This window comes from Sarcophilus harrisii, chromosome 3, assembly GCF_902635505.1.
Source record: "Sarcophilus harrisii chromosome 3, mSarHar1.11, whole genome shotgun sequence".
Taxonomy (NCBI): Eukaryota; Metazoa; Chordata; class Mammalia; order Dasyuromorphia; family Dasyuridae; genus Sarcophilus; species Sarcophilus harrisii.
In genome coordinates this window covers 547,005,366-547,024,276 of record NC_045428.1, presented here as the reverse complement: position 1 = coordinate 547,024,276, position 18,911 = coordinate 547,005,366, and positions in this window count along the sequence as shown.

The window sequence follows — 18,911 nt, the reverse complement described above, 5'->3', positions numbered from 1 at the left end:
GTGGCACAATGAATAGAATTCTGGACTTGGAGGCAAGAAAATCTCAGTTAGAATCCTTTCTACTTTCCAGCCTTACTAGGTGGGCAAATTATTTATCATCAGTCAGCCCCAGTTTCCTCCTCTGCAAAATGGGCATAATAACATGAGAGAATGTTTGTAAATCATCTTAAGACCTTAAAGTGCTCTCTAAATGTTAGCTCTAGAGAAGCTGAGCCATTTGTGGGAGCCTGGCAGACTTAGAGGGCTGTGCAGGGCTCTGACTCCTGGTCTCACAGCTAGTACAATAACTTGGCCCTGGGCTCCTCTGACTCTAAGACCAGACCCCTCTCCACTTGTCAACAGAAGTGTGCGTAACATTATTTTAAAGGTATTGAGGTTCAACCCAATTGGGTGACTTTTCTAAGACAACCCAAGGTGACTTTCTCAGCTAGGGAATATCAGAGTTGTGATTCAAACCCTGTTCAATCCCCCTGTTTCTAAGCCCAGCATTTATTATTCACTACATTTTCCTAGTCCTCAGAAGGGCTAGAAGAGACTCAGCCTGGAGTCCTCTTGAGGAACATTCTGGCTGCCTCAGGTTAGGGCAGACATTCCCATGAGGTGGAAGGACTAGCATCCCCTTGAATTTTTCCTTGGTTCTGTGGCCTCGAATAGACCTCAGGCCTGTCTGAGCTTTAAAGTGCCCCTGTGCAAAATGGAACAAGTCCCTGGGAAGAACCCAGCTATTGAGCTGGAGATGAAAGGATTATTTGGTCTAGGCCTGAGATGTTGCTGTTGTTCTTCCTTGATTTTTGAAGAGGACTGAATGTCACAAGGATGATGTCTTGATTTGCAAGTGAATTGGCTTTTAGTGAGACAGAACCATAGCAAAGTCATCAGCTTTACTCTCTCCAGGAGCAAGACAAAAGTCAGGAAAATTGGCAATGACTGGTCTGAGATATAAACCTTCCAGAACATCTCAGCCAGTCTCTTTGGACAATGGTAGATACCGAGATTAGGGCCAGAGGCCAAGTAGAACAACCCCACCACCACCACTTTCCTATGGTCTCCCCTCAGATCCTATTAGATACATCCCAGGACTCTACACTAAGTATCCTGGGAATAGCAATGACACCTTCTCCAGTAAGTTTCCCTATAGTCATTGTTAGTCATTCAGCAAGTGTTTAAGTATCCACGTGTACCAGACAGCATTCTAAGTAGTGCATTAAAAAATAAAGACAAAAATCCTTTCCTCAAGGAACTCACATACTAATGGAGGAGACAACATATAAAATACGTTGGTTTTTTTTTTTTTTTTGGGGGGGGGGGGGGGGGAGACAATCAGAATTAAGTGATTTGCCCAAAGTCACATAGCTAGTTTATGAGGTCAGATTTGAACTCAGCTGCTTCTTTTTGTTTTTTTCTTTTCTTTTCTTTTCTTTTTTTTTTATTGTAAGCTTATTTATTTTTTAATACATATTGCTTTATAAATCACGTTGGGAAAGAAAAATCAGAGCTAAAGGGAGAGATTAAAAAAAAAGAGAAAAAAGAAGTGAACACACATTCAGTCTCTTTAGATTTTTTTCTGGATGCAGGTGGCATTTTCTGTCCAAAGTCTTTTGAGATTGTTTTGGATCACTGAACCACTGAGAAGAACCAAACTTTTCATAGTTGATAATGCACAATCTTACTGTTACTGTGTACAATGTATTCCTGGTTCTGCTTGTTTTACCCAGCATCAGTTCATGTAAATCTTTCCAGACCTTTCTATAATCAGCTTTTCCATCATTTTTTATAGAACAATACTACTTCATTACCTTCATGTACTACAGCTTATTCAGTCATTTCCCAACCGATGAGCATCCGTTCCTTTCCAATTCTTTGCTTCCACAAAAAGAGCTGCTACAAACATTTTTGTACATTTGGGTGCCTTTTTCTCCTTTATGATTTCCTTGGGTTACAGACCCAGTAATGGCACTGCTGGGTCAAAAAATATGCATAGTTTGGGTATAGTTCCAGATTGCTCTCCAGAATGGTTGGATTGTTTTGCAACTCCACCAACAATGCATCAGTGTCCCAGTTTTCCCACGTCCCCTCCAACATTTATCATTATCTTTTCCTGTCATCTTAGTCAATCTGAACTCAGATGCTCCTATACTATCCACTAAACAATTTATCTATCTTTTGGACTGAGTCTTAAAAGAGACCAGGAAAACCAAGAGGTGGCAATGAGTAGACAGAACATTTCAGGCATGGTGACTGCCCTTGAAAAGGTAGCATGTGATGTTGAATCATAGAGACTGAAGTATAAGAAGGTAAGTAAAACTGGGAAGGGGCCAGGTATGAAGAGTTTTACTGCCAAGTGGAGTTAATGTTTAATACTGAAGGTAATAGGGAGCCACAAGAGATCCTTGAGCAGGAAGGGATGACATTCTCAGAAAAATCATTTTGGCAGCTGGTTAGATTGCAGTGGGGGAAACTTAAGACAGGGGGATCAGTTAAAAGGCTCTTGCAAAATATAATCTTACTGGAAATAACAAGGGCAGCAGGGGCTGCTGGGTGAGTGGAGAGAAGGGCACCTATAGGAGGGATGTTATGAAGGTAAAATAAGCAAGATCCCATTAAAACTGATAAAAGTTGTGGAGGTGCAACCTGGCAGCTGCCTCTTTAGGTGCTATATGCAGTCTGTCCCTGAAGCAGCCACAACTATTGAAGTCCCAGCAAGGAGCCATCAAATGGCTCAATACCATAAAAGATAGCTTTATTAATGGAAGTGATACTAACATATCGTATTATAGGCTTTACTGTTACTCTCTAAGGACTATTGGATTTGCAGCTGAGATCTCTATGTGCTGTTTCCCTTGTCAGAATATGAGCTCTTGGACTGCAGAAACCATTTTACTATCTCTATTTGAATTTCCTCTATTTTGCACAGTGCTCTGTACTTTGGAAGTGCTTACCAAATGCTTTTTCATTCACTGGAATTTCAAGAAGATCATAATCCACAGCTGCAGGGATCTGGAACTCTGGGAAAGCTGTAATCCAGAGAAACAAATCAGGAATCTCAGTGATGCAGTGACCCTAAGATGCTGCAGTAGCTGTTTTTGAGAAGGGAAGCTCTCCCCCTTTCTCATACCCTCCCCACATTCCATCTTTTCCTGTGGAAACTACCACTAACCTTTTTCTTTGTTCTCACTGTGACCAACATTAGACTGAGCTGTTTGAGATCAGGAACTGTATTTTGCCTATTTTTGTGTCTCCTGCACCTAAGGCAGGGCTTAGCATGTCATAGGTGATCAGTAAATAATTATTGATTGCCTGATTGGCCCATAATCTCTCTAACCTATGGCTTTTCCCAGATTATCACCCTTGAGCTGACTATATCTTCCCTTCCTCAACAGTATCATCAATATTCCAGTTTCTGGCCTACTTATTGCAGATCAAGCCTTGCCAGACTCCAACCTTGGATTATTCTCACTAGTTTTTGTTGTTGTTGTTATTGAGGCAATTGGGGGTTAAGTGACTTGCCCAGGGTCACACAGCTAGGATGCATTAAGTGTCTGAGATCAGATTTGAACTCAGGATGGGTGCCGCCTCGTTGTCCCTCACTATTTGTTTTAACTGGCATACTGATGATTGGAGCTAGAGAAAATCATGAAATCATGTTGATGAGGTCCATTATAAATCTGTTACACAATCTCAGTGAGGTCCTCATTACAGCCAGGCAATCCTTTCTATCTCTTTACTCAATTAGCTATAGCACTCATCATTGTGGCTATCTCAAAAAAAAATTTTTTTTTTATTCCCTCTTCAAGCCTATCATAACACCTTCTCAGTTGAGGACTTCTTACTTTGATTTTTTTTTTTTTTTTGAGGCAATTGGGGTTAAGTGACTTGCCCAGGGTCACACATACTTACTTTGAAAAATAAGAACTCCCTCTTTTTCCTTCCTCTTTTTATGTCACTTAGATATCTCCTCCATCTATCTCTGTCAGCCCTGACTTGAATGATGGCCCTTCTCTTTCCCCAGTCAGGTAACCTCTTCTCTTCTTGCTATCTTCCAAGTTATCCCACTTGACAGTAGAATGACTACCAATCTCATCATTCCACCGAAATTGCTCTCTCCATAGTTACTAATGACCTCTTAATTGCCAAATCTCTCAGTCTTCATCCTTATCCACTTCTCCCCTGCCTTTGACACTGGTAACTGCCTTCTCCTCTTGCTTCCTCTCCCCTCTCCAGACTTTCTAGACCCTCTTCCCTTCTGGTTCTCCTCATATCTGTCTGATCAATCCTGAGTCTTTTTCATTGGTTCTCTATCCAATTTATATCCAAGAACTATAGGTGTTTCTCAAATTTTGTCTTGGACCCTCTTTTCCTTTCTCTTTATCCTCTCTTACTTGGGGATTAAATCAGCTCCCATTATCATCTCTATGCTGATGATTCTGAGACTTATACATCTAACTTTCATCTCTCTCCTGAGCTCCAGTCTCATGTCACCAATTGTCTGTTGGATATCTTGAACTGGATGTTCCAAATTCAATATTCCAAAATAGCAATCGTTATTTTTTCCCCAAAACTTCTCTTTTCCTCCTTTCTCAGTATATTCTCTTAGCCAGGAATGCCACTCCTTTACTAAGGTCCCCTTTTCTGTCCACTTGAATCTGTGACACAGAACTAAATAGTTGGTACCTTTCTGCACCTCTGTGCCCTTGTATGGGTCTGGGGACCCTAGGATGGGACTAGGACTTTCTCTTGCCTTGGTGCACAGCCTTTTCCAGAACTGGAGTGCCCCTGCCCTGACTCAAGACCTCTATGTCTGCACACTTTTCTGTCTGTCTCCTTTTATCAACACAAGCTGGAGAAAGGACTCACTGTGACATCAGGATTCAGTCTGATGCATTTTCTAGTTGTATTTAGAGGAGTTTTTCACAAAAGGTTTCTAAATGTCACAACATAACATTCTCACTCTTTTTGCTGTGGTTCACTTGCATTTTGTTTTCTTACTCATTTTCTTTTCTTTTTGATCTGATTTTTCTTATGCAGCAAGAGAATTGGATAACTGTGTATATATCTATATGTGTATATATATTGGATTTAACATATATTTAAATATTTATAACATATATTGCATTGCTTGCCATCTAGGGGAGGGACTGGAGGGAAGGAGGGAAAAAAGGCTATGCAAGGGCCAATGTTGACAAATTATCCGTGCATATGTTTTGAAAATAAAAAGCTTTAATTAAAAAAAAAAAGAATTAAAAAAAAAGGTTTCTAAATGGTCTCCTTGCTTTAAATGTCTCCCTATTTCAATTCATCTTCCCCACAGATGCCAAAGTGACTTTCCTAAAAAGCCAGTCTGAGCATGTCATCCGCCTACTCAATAATTCCATTGACTCTCTATTAAACTCCAAGATCAAATATAAAATCCTCTGTTTGGCATTTACACTGCTTCACTACCTGGCCTCTTCCTGCCTTTCAGTCATCTTCCAGTTTACTTCTCTCCATGAATTCCACAGTCCAGCTCCACTAGCCTCCTCATAGTTTCTCAATAAATGATGCCATGTCTCCTAAGTCTGCCCTCTCACCTCTGCCTCTCAGTTTCCTTGCTTTAAACTAATCTCAAATTTCACCTTCTGGAAGCCTTTTCAGATTCTACTCTGTTTATCCTGTGCATATCTTAATTTTACACACACGCACACACACACACACACACACAGAGTTATTTGTATGTTTTCTCCCAATAGAATGTGAGCAACTATATTTTTGCCCTAATTGATGCTTTTGCATCTCAATTCTTACCTACCCCTTGGTCATTAAATGGGTGTTGCCTCAAACAAACTGAGACCTGGGAAGGAACCTAATTTAAAAAGGTCAGTGTCACCCACTGCACCCTGAGCCATCACCACTGGACTCTAGAGTCTCTGGAGGAGAGAATGAGACTGACTTTGCATACCTCTTCTTTACTGAAACTCATTTCACTCCCAAGCCCTTATTGCTTTTCTTTGAGCCAAGGATGAACAATAACAAACAACTCAGCAAAATTTCTGGAACATTTTTATGTTGTTCAGTCATTTTTCAGTCCTGTCTGATTCTTCATGACTCCACATGGGGTTTTCTTGGCAAAGATACTGGAGAGGTTTGCCATTTCCTTCTCCAGCTCATTTTACACTTGAGGAAACTGAGGCAAACAGAGGTAATGTGAGTTGCCCAGGATGACACAACTAGTCAGTTTCTGAGGCCAGATTTAAACTCAGGTTTTCCTGACTCCGGGTTTAGTTCTCTATCGTTGCACCATCTAGCGCCCAGCACATAGTAAACACTTAATAAATGCTTATTAAACTGTTTCACACACAAGTACCTTTGGTAAATAAAAGTCATCTCATGATCAATCTGGGATAGAGTACTATGTAAGGGGAAAGTTAGTTTCCTATTATTCCTGAAGGAATAAAGGAAAAGGTGACATTTAAGCTTCAGCTTTAAGACTGGGTAAGAATTCAACAGGTAGAGGCAGCTAGAGGGAACAGTGGATAGAGCACTGTCCAGCCTCAGACATTTAACATTTACTAGCTGTGAGACCCTGAACAAGCCACTTAATCCCAATTACCCCCAATTACCATAAACACACACACAGAGAATTCAATAGGTAAAGGGGAGGAAAGATGATAAGCAAAGGCAAGAAAGTGGGAAAGTATAGCACAAGTGGGAGGACAAATGGTCTCAATTAGCATGGAGAGGAATAGCATAAGATGAAACTTGAGAAGTTGGAGAAAGACCTGGATTTGAGTGCTGCTTTTGACACATAATAGGTGTGTGATGCTCAACAAGTCACTTAACTAATCTCCCGGTGTCCCCAGCCATTCTCCAAGACTAGAAACTGCAGAGAAAATGAGCTGAAATCAAGATATGGTTTTAAAAAAGATCTGTTAGGTTGTGGAGAGTCTTGAATGACAGACAGCTTAAGGAGTTTTGAGTTTATTGGGTAGATCTCTCCAAGGATTTTAAGCAGAGGGTGACAGGACTAGTTTTTAGTTTGGCCAAAGCTTAGTATCTGTGGCAGGGGATAGTATAAGGTGAGGCTGGAAAAGTAGGGTGCTGTCAGAAGCAGCATGGTGTGGTGGATAGGGTGCTGGATTTGGCAGCTGGAAGACCTGGCTCTCAATCCTATGTGTGATCCGGGTCGGACTTAATGATGTAGGAGTCCCTACTGGCTTTTAATCCATGATGAGGGATCCTATGATTACATCTATGCTTAAGGAAGAGAAATCTAGCTTCATGTGAAAGACAGGTTAGAAGCAGAGAGTGAGTGGTGTGGGGAAGAACTGTCAGAATATTCATGGTCATGAAAGCCTGTATTGGCCAGAGAAATAGAGGAGGGGGATGGATATAGGATATGGTAGAGACATCAAGGTCTTTTTTTTCCTTTAAAAGTATTTTATTTTTCTAAATACACAGAAAGATATTCACCTTTGCAAAACCTTGTCTTCCAAATTTTTTTCCCTTTCTCCTCTTTTGCCCTCCCCTAGACATCAAGTAGTCTGATATAAGTTAACCAGGTAGCATCAAGGTCTTTGACTAGAGAAAGTGGTTAAACAGGGGTAGCTAAATGGTGCAGTGGATACAGTGCTGGATCTGAAGTCAGGAAAATTCATCTTGGTGACTTCAAATCTCAATTCAGACACTTACTACTTGGGCCTCCCTGGGCAAGTTACTTAACCCTGTCTGCCTCAGTTTTCTCATCTGTAAAATGAGCTAGCAAAGGAAATGGCAAATTTCTTCAGTATCTTTGCCAAAAAAAAAAAAAAAAAAACCAAATCATGACTGAAAAACAATTCAGCAACAATAACAAAAGTAATTAAATGGTGTTGCCTTTAGTAGAAGTAGTTATTTTCCCACAAATAGTTTGAGATATGGACCTGAAGCTCTGGGCAGAGGTCAGGGCTTGAGATATGAATTTAGGAGTCATCTGTAGAGGTGATAGTGGAAGTGGCTAAGATTGCCAAGAGAGACCAGGAAAGGGGAAAAGGGAGAAAGAAGAGAAGTGAGAGAGAAAGAGAAACACACGGAGAGAGAGAGAGAAAGAGAGAGAGAGAGACAGAGACAAAGAGGAAGAGACAGAGAGACAGACACACAGATAAAGAGAGAAACAGTGACAAAGAGAGAGGTAGAGACAAAGACAGAGAGACAGAGAGAGACAGACAGACAAACACACAGAGAGAAAGATAGACAGTGAGACAAAGACACAGAGAGAGGAAGAAACAGAGACAGAGACAGACACACACAGAGAAAAAGAACACAGAGAGAGAGACAGAGACAAGAGAGAGGAAGAGACAGAAAGACAGACAGAGACAGAGACAGAGACAGACACAAACATAGAGAAAGAGAGATAGAGAGACAGAGAAAGACAGAGACAAGAAAAGAGAGAAAGAGACAGACACAGAGAGAAAGAGATAGAGATAGAGAGACAGATAAAGAGACAAATAAAGAGAGAGAGGGAGAGGAGAAGAAGAAGAAGAAAAGAAGGAGGAGGAGGAGAAAAAGAAAAGAAGAAGGAGGAGGAGGAGGAGAAGAAAAAGTAAGAGGAAGAGGAGGAGTTCTTTGTGGGAAAGAACTAGAAAGTAAGAGGGAGGGCTCAAAAACCAGAACTGGGCCTAAGAAACTCAGATGGGTGCAGGAGATTACTGAGTAAGGATAGTCAGGTTCCTCTCTATTTCTTTTCTCCCACTTTTATTCAATTCTTCAATATGATCTCATCCCTGTGGGTCCTCCAGACTGCTAAATAAATCACCACCCACCCCCCTCCTTGTCAGGGAGGAGTCCATGTCCTTCCATTAATCATCCATGGCCCCCAATATGTTGGATGCTTTTCTTTAGCTCATTTAACATTCCTTGGTTGTCAGGGTGGTACTTAATTTGTCCATTTTTTTGCCCCTCCCTCTCCTGAGTCAGGAGGCCTCAATCCACCTCAGATCTCAGAGAGAATCCTGGTCAGATCCTTCTGAAGTATTGTTTCAGAACTGGGCACCAGTTGAGGAAAGACATTACTGACCTAAAGGAGACACCAGACCTGGAGTCCATGTCACATGAAGAATGACTGATAGAACTGTGGGTGTTTAGCCAGGAGAAGAGATAGAGAGGTCACATGATCGTATTTGAAGGGTTGTCATGCAGAAAAGAAATGAGGGACAACTAAGTGGTACAGTGGATAGAGTCAAAAAGACCTGAGTTCAAATTTGACCTCAGACATTTGATACTTATTAGCTAGCTGTATGACCCTTAATCCTAAATCCTGTGTGTCACATAATCCTAAATGCCTCAAAAAACTAATTCCCAAAAAAGGAAGGAGATTTGTTCTGTTTGATCACAAAGAGTAAAACATGGGGCAATGAAAAGGACAATTTTTTAAATGGCATTTTTTTCTTTTCAATAGTATTTTATTTTTCCAGACACATGCAAAAATAGTCTTCAGTACCCACCCCTGCAAAACCCTGTGCTCTAAATTTTTCTCCCTCCTTCCCTCTTCCCCCTCCCAAAATAGCAAAGCAATCTGATACAAATTAAACATGTGCAATTCTTCCAAATGTTTCTTTATATTCATCATGCTATGAAAGAAAAATCAGATCAAAAGGGGAAAAAAAAAGCAAACAACAGAAAGTCTAAAATACTATGCCCTGATCCACACCTAGTCTCCATAGTTCTCCCTATGGATGTCCATGGTACTTTTCATCCCAAGTCTATGGAATTGTCCTGAATCACCTCATTGGTTTTTTTTTTTTTTTTTTTTTTTAATTTAATCCTTTTATTTACAGGATATATACATGGGTAACTTTACAGCATTAACAATTGCCAAACCTCTTGTTCCAATTTTTCACCTCTTACCCCCCCACCCCCTCCCCTAAATGGCAGGATGACCAGTAGATGTTAAATATATTAATATAACTTAGATACATAATAAGTATACATGACCAAAACGTTATTTTGCTGTACAAAAAGAATCAGACTCTGAATTATTGTACAATTAGCTTGTGAAGGAAATCAAAAATGCAGGTGTGCATAAATATAGGGATTGGGAATTCAATGTAATGGTTTTTAGTCATCTCCCAGAGTTCTTTTTCTGGGTATAGCTAGTTCAGTTCATTACTGCTCCATTAGAAATGATTTGGTTGATCTCGTTGCTGAGGATGGCCTGATCCATCAGAACTGGTCATCATCTAGTATTGTTGTTGAAGTATATAATGATCTCCTGGTCCTGCTCATTTCACTCAGCATCAGTTCGGAATCACCTCATTGTTGAGAAGAGCCCAGTCCATCACAGTTGATCATCACATAATCTTGTTGTTGCCATGTGCAACATTCTCTTGGGTTTGCTCACTTTACTCAGCATCAGTTCATGTCTTTCCAGGCTTTTCTGAAATCAACCTGTAATCATTTCTTATAAAATAAAAATATTCCATTACATTAATGTAGTATAACTTATTCAGCTATTCCCCAGTTGATGGATATTCATTCAATTTGCCACTACAAAAAGGGCTGCACATGTGGCTTCAAAAAGGACAAATTTTTAGGTTCAATTTCAATGGGGGTTTGCCCCACCCAATTAATCACAGAAGGTCTAAGTAGCTCAACTGAATCAATCAGAAATGTAATCTAGACACAAGCTGACCTTTAACTAAAATGAGAGGAATGAAGAGCTTTGATTATTAATGTTATAAATGATGTCACAAAAGATAAGATTTATGATTGGCTGAAAGAGTTCAATGCACCATGGGCTAAATTTTAAAATGGTCATCTAGTTTGGAGTAAAATTCAGGAGCTGAGGATTCTAGACCCTGAAAGGGGATCACTCTGGGGAAGAAGAGGAAGAGAAAGACATAGTCTCTTCTCCCTTCCCCATTCCCCATTAAATAATGTTTTTTCAATCAGCAAAAATCTTCCTTCTCTTCCTCTCTCTGCTCCACCCCCTAAATGAGAATGAAATGTTGCAACCATGTGTAGTTAATAAAGCAAATTTCTGCTATGGACATGACAGAAAGGGAAAATGCACACACTTACACATGCACATAAACACACATACAGCACACATATGTGCACATATAACACATATACATGTACATAAATGCACTGTGATGCACAAATATATATAAGGAAATATACAAATATATATAAGGAAGGTGTATCACACCATACATACACATACATACATGTACACACACAGACTGGCCTAAAAATGAGACCAGAGATGCAGCTCTGCTCCTGAGGTTTGATCACCTCGCTACTGCTTACTTCTGAATTTGTACTTCTCTCAGTACACAGTCCAGGACTCCTTGGAACAAGGTTCCTTCCTCAGTCCAACCTGGTCTATAACTAGGAACTAGATTGCAACAAAACTGCTAGTTGGCACCCATTCCCATGCTTTGTACAGGACTTCCTTGCCCCAGTCTGGTTCTGGGATCTCCTCTTGCCCTGTTGCACAGCCTCTCCCTGCGCTGGAATGTGGGTTCCCGGCCAGAACTCATCCCCAAGGTCCACATACCTCTCTTTCTGTTTCTCTGTGTCAACCCTTCCTGAAAAAGTCAATTTCTGTGATTTTTTTTTTTTTTAATTCCTCACTGGGATTTGGTTTCCTGCATTTTCCTCACCTATTCAGAGAAAGTTTGAGGAAGAGTTTGTTGTATTTCAGTCAGCAACTCTGATTTTTTGGCTTCGTCCCATCCCACCCCATTCACCATGTTAGAGAGACTATAGGTTCTCTGCTGCTTGTGCTAATTTTGGCCTACCAATTAACACCAAGGAAACATGGGTACTCCATCAGCCAGCACCACACTATCCATATGTGGAACCATCGATGACAACAAATGGAGAATTTTTTTTCTGAGGCAATTGGGGTTAAGTGACTTGCCCAGGGTCACACAGCTAGGAAGTGTGAAGTATCTGAGGTCAAATTTGAACTCAGGTCCTCTTGACTTCAGGGCTGGTGCAATGGAGAAGTTTTGAATATTGTGAATAAGTTCACTTACCTTGGCAGTAAATTTTTTCCAGTAAACTTTCCAGAAACATAACAGAGAAACCGGACTAGCAGGAGACAATGCTTTTGGCCAGAAATAGAAAGAGACATGTTGAGAATAGAGAAAAAGTTACCAAATAATCAGAGGTAGGATTGACTATATCATGACCCTGTGAACTTCAAAAGGTCAAAAGACCTGAATTCAGGTCAATATTGGTAGCCCTGGATATGGTAGCAGTATTCCTGAAGCATCCATGGCTAAGTGTCTGAATTGGGAGCTGAGACTCACAAAGACAAATTAGATGAAGGTAATTTCAGGATTTTACAAGAGCACAGACTCTTCTGGTCCAGTCAGAGAGTTAAACATAAGGGGAAGTGCAAGAAGATTTCAGGAAGAGAGAAAAAGACTTCTAGTAACAAGGAGCTGTGAGTTTAACTCTTTACCACGTAAATTGCCTATATGTGTATTTACTCACAATTTTACTAAAAGTTTTGGTTCTGGGAATGTATTCCCCACTTTGGGGGAAATGTCTCTGTAAGGACTATCAGGGTTACACCTAATTAGTAGGCATAAATATCCTTTCTAAAATCTAAGTCTAACGATTAATCAGTGGGAAGCAGGAGGATCAATGGAAGCAATACTAGAAATGCTAGCCATAAAGGGTCACTAAACCCAGACACTAGTATCAAAATCTAGTCAATCTCATCTCCGAATAATTGCTAACTTTTTTTTAGGAAAACTTTTTATTCTCAACATGTCTCTCTCTCTTCTTCCAGTTGAAATATTAGAACTAGTTATCATACTAGATAGAACCCTAGCACTAGCCCTAGAACTTGGAAAAGGAGAAGTAGGGGGAAGAGTAGCAGTCAACCTCTGGGGATCTCACCTGCAAATACAAAAGGAGGTTGGGGAAGTAGACTGACAGAACCAGAAAAAACTTCCTAACAATTATTCAAAAATGAAATGAACTGCTTTTCTCATCTGTAAAATGGTCACTAAAATGCCAGTAGTATCTACTTCATGGCTACTCCTCTTTCTCAGTTCAAATCTGGCTTTACACACTTATTAGCTATGAGACCATGGGCAAGTCACTTCACCCTCTTTGCCTCAGTTTCCTCATATGTAAAATGAACTGAAGAAGATCTTTGCCAAGAAAACCCCAAATGGTTATTCTCAGCAATACAATGATCCAAGATTACTTTGATGTACTTATAATGAAAAATGCTATCCATATCCATATCAGTCTGAATACAGATTGAAACATACTTTTCTTTTAACTTTATTTTTGTTGAGTTTTTTTTTTTTCAGGGGGGGAAGATCTATATTTTCTTTCAAAACATGACTTTTATGGAAATGTTTTGCATATGTGCCCTCTCAGTGGGGGGGAGGATAGGGAAGAAGGGAGAGAATCTGAAACTCAAAGTTGTTTTTTTTTTTTTAATTAAAGTTTTTTATTTACAAAACATGTGCATGGGTAGTTTTTCAACACCAACTCTTACAAAACCTTCTGTTCCAAATTTTCCCCTCCTTCCCCCCAACCCCCTCCCCTAGATGTCAGGTAGTTCAATACATATTAAATATGTAAAAATATATGTGAAACTCAAAGTTTTAAAAAATGAATTTAAAAATTGTTTTACATGTAAATGAGGAAAATAACAATATTGTTTAAAAAAAGAAAGAAAAAAATGACCCCAAATGGGGTCATGAAGAATCGGACATGGTTGAAACAATTGAACAAATCTATTTTACAGATATGTTGTAAAACTCACAGGAGACAATGTATGCCCAAACTTTTTGCCAATATTTATAAAATGTTTCTATTTCTGAACTTAAATACCAAATAAAATGTGTGTAAAGTATGCATATGTACGTATGTAGATGTAGAATATATGTAAAGTAGAACAGGCAAAGAAGATTGAAACTATGAATCTCTATTACATAAAATTTGATTTTTTTTGTTTTGTTTTGTTTACTATGTACAAGATTCCACTGTAACTTCCAAGCTGCCCTACTTGTTGCATTGGTTTTGTTACTCTTAACTTACTATGCAAATGTAGCTTCAGGGAGGACAGATATGTATGTATGTGTAACATATAAGAGATTTGTTATTGTTCATTTTCAGCAGTATCTTTTGACTCCATTTGGAGTCTTCTTGGCAAAGATGCTTGAGTAGTTTTCCAGTTTCTCTTCCAGCCCATTTTACAGATGAGAAAACTGAGGCAGGCAGGGTTAAGTGAATTGCCCAGAGTCACACAGCTAGAAAAGGTGTGAAGCTATATTTGAACTCACCAAGATGGGTCTAATTGACTCCGACTTAATGCTTTATCCCCCATGCCACCTAGCTGTCCATGTAACAGATGCAAACAGATAAATGTTGATTGTAAAGTATGGGGCAAAAGTTATGTAGCCCCTAATAACAATAAGTCTCTAAAACTAGCATCAGAGCAACGCGGGTCTGCATTGTTTCCTCCTGGGGAGTTCTTTATACCAAGGAAATCACAGATCCCTTAAAAAAAAAAATAATAACAATAGGATAGGAACTGTGTCCCATGAATAATCGGTGATATTTATGTCAGACTTTAAGAATGACATAATGTCTTACACACATGATCTCATTTGGTTGCGGATGTGGTCAGCATGGACCAGGCCATAGGCTGATCTGTAAGTGGGAGGCTTGGTGGACTTGAGAAGGGCATTGCTACGGACGGGGTCTCAGGCTAACAGTAGGAAGGAGCGAGCACTACAGCGCTGGATGTTCCACTCAGCTGAGCTCTCTGGGCTGGCTTATCACCGGGCAGGGGCCCCTACCCATGCCTCCCTGGGTGCCGTTGCTAAGCTGCCCACAGCAAACATGGGAGCTGGCAGCCCTAGTTGACAGAAGAAGGCAGCTGCTGGTGTTTCTGTAGTCTCCTCCCTGGGAACAGTTCAGAGGTAAGCCGGGAAATGACCACCAGTATCCAAAACCAGCCTTTTCTGTTTCATGCCTTACAAGGGCTTATTTTTTCCAGTCTAGGCATTGGATGTTTATCCCACTCTGTCTTTGAAGAGGCAGAGAGACATAAACACAGCAACAGCTCAGAAGCACAGGTTCTAGCACAGCCCCCAACGAGTGTGCCCACAGCCCTTCGCCACTCTCAGGCACCCTCCCCACCATTTTCTACTTTATACCTCTGTTTAAATATATTTTTGACTCATTAGCTGAGGAATGTAGGGAGTTTACACAGACCAGCCATCAGATGTGGATATATTACCCCTTATAGACTTAGAATCACATGCTGATGCTTACACACTAGCCTTCAAGGACCCACCCACTGCATCTAGGGCCATCTCCAGCAGTCCTGATCTATATCTGGCCAGAAAGCTCTAGAGGGGAAAGTGAGGCAGGTGACCCTGCCAGCCCTCTCTTAATAAAATCCAATTCACTTTTATGCCATAGTATCACCTCCCCAGTGTCATGGTCCTTTTGAAGAACGAGGGACAAACAACACAGACCCACAATCACAAATGCACCCACTACCAATTCTACACAGGCATTCTAATCCTCACAGAACCACAATCATATTTGAGTATTCAAGCAGACTCACAATCACACATCATCACTATATCCCTTACAGGCATAACGTCATACTTAGACAAACTATCCCACCCACAGATCCAGAATTTCACATAGGTACAGCATCCTCACACAGAAAGCTACACCCCCTACTAACCCATAATCACAATGGACCACAATCATCCGTGGACTCACAATCAGACACCTCCCAGGGGTATACAACCATATGACCTACTGTCCTTCATGATAACCCATGCTCACAAATGGGGCTATATTATCTCACATATACACCTAAAATCATCCATAAGCAAGCATATTGTCTCATCCGTACACTTTGTACAGGAACAACCATCCCATATAGACCCATTATCCTAATGAGCTCTGGCGTTTCTATAGTCTCCTCCCTGAGAATAGTTCAGAGGTATACAGATAGACACAGATAACTCACAACTTAGTAGCCATCTCTCTGTAGTTTTAAGTCTAGGGTCCACAAAATGTTTTTGAAAGTTATTTTGTTCACTATATTTCAATGATTGGTTTCCTTTGTAATGTAATGATCTAGGTCCCAGCTTCTTAAACCATGCTTCTCCACCCCATCCAGGACCTCAGAACTGAATATGGGAATTGTGAAATTGTGATTTATTATCAGTAAATGTTTGATTTGCATACCTAATTTATATACCTATATGCCTGGGATCACATAAAAATTTCTTGGGCAAAAAGGGGTTGTGAGTGAAAAAAGTTTAAACCCTGCTAGATTTATTGCATAGATTGAAAATTCTAAGAAGGATTTCAGCAGACTGAATACCAGAGAGGTCTATGACAGTGAAAAAGCGAAGAATCCTTTGTGTAGCTCTTCCCTAGTCTCCCAGTCAATCAAGATTACTGTGCCTTTCCCCTCCCCAGCCTACGTGTCTACCCCTGCCAACCTTTATAAACTGGCAGCATTCCTCAGCTATTGAGTCAAAAACCTTTTCAAACAGAGGGATGAAGTGGAAAATGGGCAGATCCCAAAAGATGACAAATGGTTCCCAAGATTCCTAAAGGGAACGTGAGTCTGAACATTGTGAGACAAATCCCCCGAGTTTCTGTCCTTGGACAAACTCTAGATTAGAAAGCCAATGGAGCTAACTCTGACCTTCATACTGATGCTGGTAGAGTTGGGAAAGCACAGTTATGAAACTTGTGAAAATGATGGGGGTGGGGTAGGAGGGAAGGAGAACTCCCAAGGAATGGGGTGTCTAAAATGGAAACAGCTTCACAGAATGTTGCCTGTCTCTCCAAACGACTGCCCTTTCTCTCCAATTCTATTCCCTTCAATAAACAACATCCTCACTATGTAAGGGACTAAGGAGATTAAGGATATAAGTCTTGCTCTCAGGGTGTTTACCATCCAATAGAGAGAATGATAGGTTTGATGACTTGTGGAAATAAGGGGGAGAGAATCCCTCTTCTCGGAGACACTAGGTCCAATGAGAGAGAATTCACAAACCCTAAAATCTGTGGCAAAAAGGAAGTTTTATTGTTCGCTGAGAGGGAATTCCCTTAGTGGGCAAATTCTTTTTTTTTTTTTTTTTTTAATAGCCTTTTATTTACAGGATATATACATGGGTAACTTTACAGCATTAACAATTGCCAAACCTCTTGTTCCAATTTTTCACCTCTTACCCCCCCACCCCCTCCCCTAGATGGCAGGATGACCAGTAGATGTTAAATATATTAAAATATAAATTAGATACACAATAAGTATACATGACCAAAACGTTATTTTGCTGTACAAAAAGAATCAGACTCTGAAATATTGTACAATTAGCTTGTGAAGGAAATCAAAAATGCAGGTGGGCATAAATATAGGGATTGGGAATTCAATGTAATGGTTTTTAGTCATCTCCCAGAGTTCTTTTTCTGGGTATAGCTAGTTCAGTTCATTACTGCTCCATTAGAAATGATTTGGTTGATCTCGTTGCTGAGGATGGCCTGATCCATCAGAACTGGTCATCATCTAGTATTGTTGTTGAAGTATATAATGATCTCCTGGTCCTGCTTATTTCACTCAGCATCAGTTCGTGTAAGACTCTCCAGGCCTTTCTGAAATCATCCTGTTGGTCATTTCTTACAGAACAGTAATATTCCATAATTTTCATATACCACAATTTATTCAGCCATTCTCCAACTGATGGACATCCTTTCAATTTCCAGTTTCTAGCCACTACAAAAAGGGCTGAGTGGGCAAATTCTTAATGAAGAGATTTGTAAAGAGTGTGTGAACAGCAACTTATTTTATGAGCAAATCAAATTTGGAAAAATTCAATTTGGAAATTCAATTTCCAATTGAATAAAATCATTTTGAAACCTTTTTCTCAGACTCTGGAATTTCCTGAAGATCTGGGTCACCCCAAAAGATCAATGGAGGTTGCTTTGACCAAGATCTCCAATTAAATGACACCACTTAATTTGTCTGGGAAGATATGCTTTCCCAGGAGGGCCTGAGACTCTAATCTCTCTTCTTTTACAGATTAAAGGGGACACAGTTTCAGAATTCACCCCCATCAGGTTCATATCCAATAGTGGGGGCTTGTGTAAAATGCTGTAGTGGGCTCAATGAGAATGACAACAGAAATGACTGTATGATTCAAGAGAGAATGAGACAAATACAAAGGAGGGGTACAGGACATGTGCTCTGAGAATGTGGCAAAGGAGGCTAAAGGAAAGTTTCTTGTAAGAAGAGATTCCTGAAGTGGTCTTTGAAAGAAGGAATGTCAGTGGACAGGGTGGAAGAAGCATATTTAGGCATGGGGGAAGAAGCAAAAGTATGCAGATGGAAGAGAGGGGATAGGAATAGGAATTCTGTTTGGCCGAAGCTTAAAGTACACTGGGAGTAGTACAGAATTAGGCTCCAATGGTAATTTGGATCCAAAATGGTAGGTTGGAAGGCAACAAATTCCAGCATCAACAGTTAACGTATTGTGGGAAATGAATGGGAAATCATGAAAAGTGTTTAAGTAGATCAGTGACATATGCTGTTATTAGTAATACAAGGAACTTCCATATGAGGAAACTCCCTCTAATTATGTAAATCAGCTCTTTCTCTACGGTCTTAGGGAATTCTTTAGGGCACTAAAATTAAATGATTTGCCTAGAGTCATTCAGATCCTTTGAGTCAGAGAGAGGATTTGAATCTAGATTTTCCTGACTGATGCTACCTTATTTTTTTCTGTTTCTTTTTCTCAATAGTATATTACTTTCCAATTACATGTAAAAATTGTTTTCAAAATTCATTTTTTTGGTAAGATTTTGAGTTCCAAATTTATTCTCCCTCTCTTTCTTACTTTCTCCATCCCCAAAATAGCAAGCCAACTGAAATATACATGTAC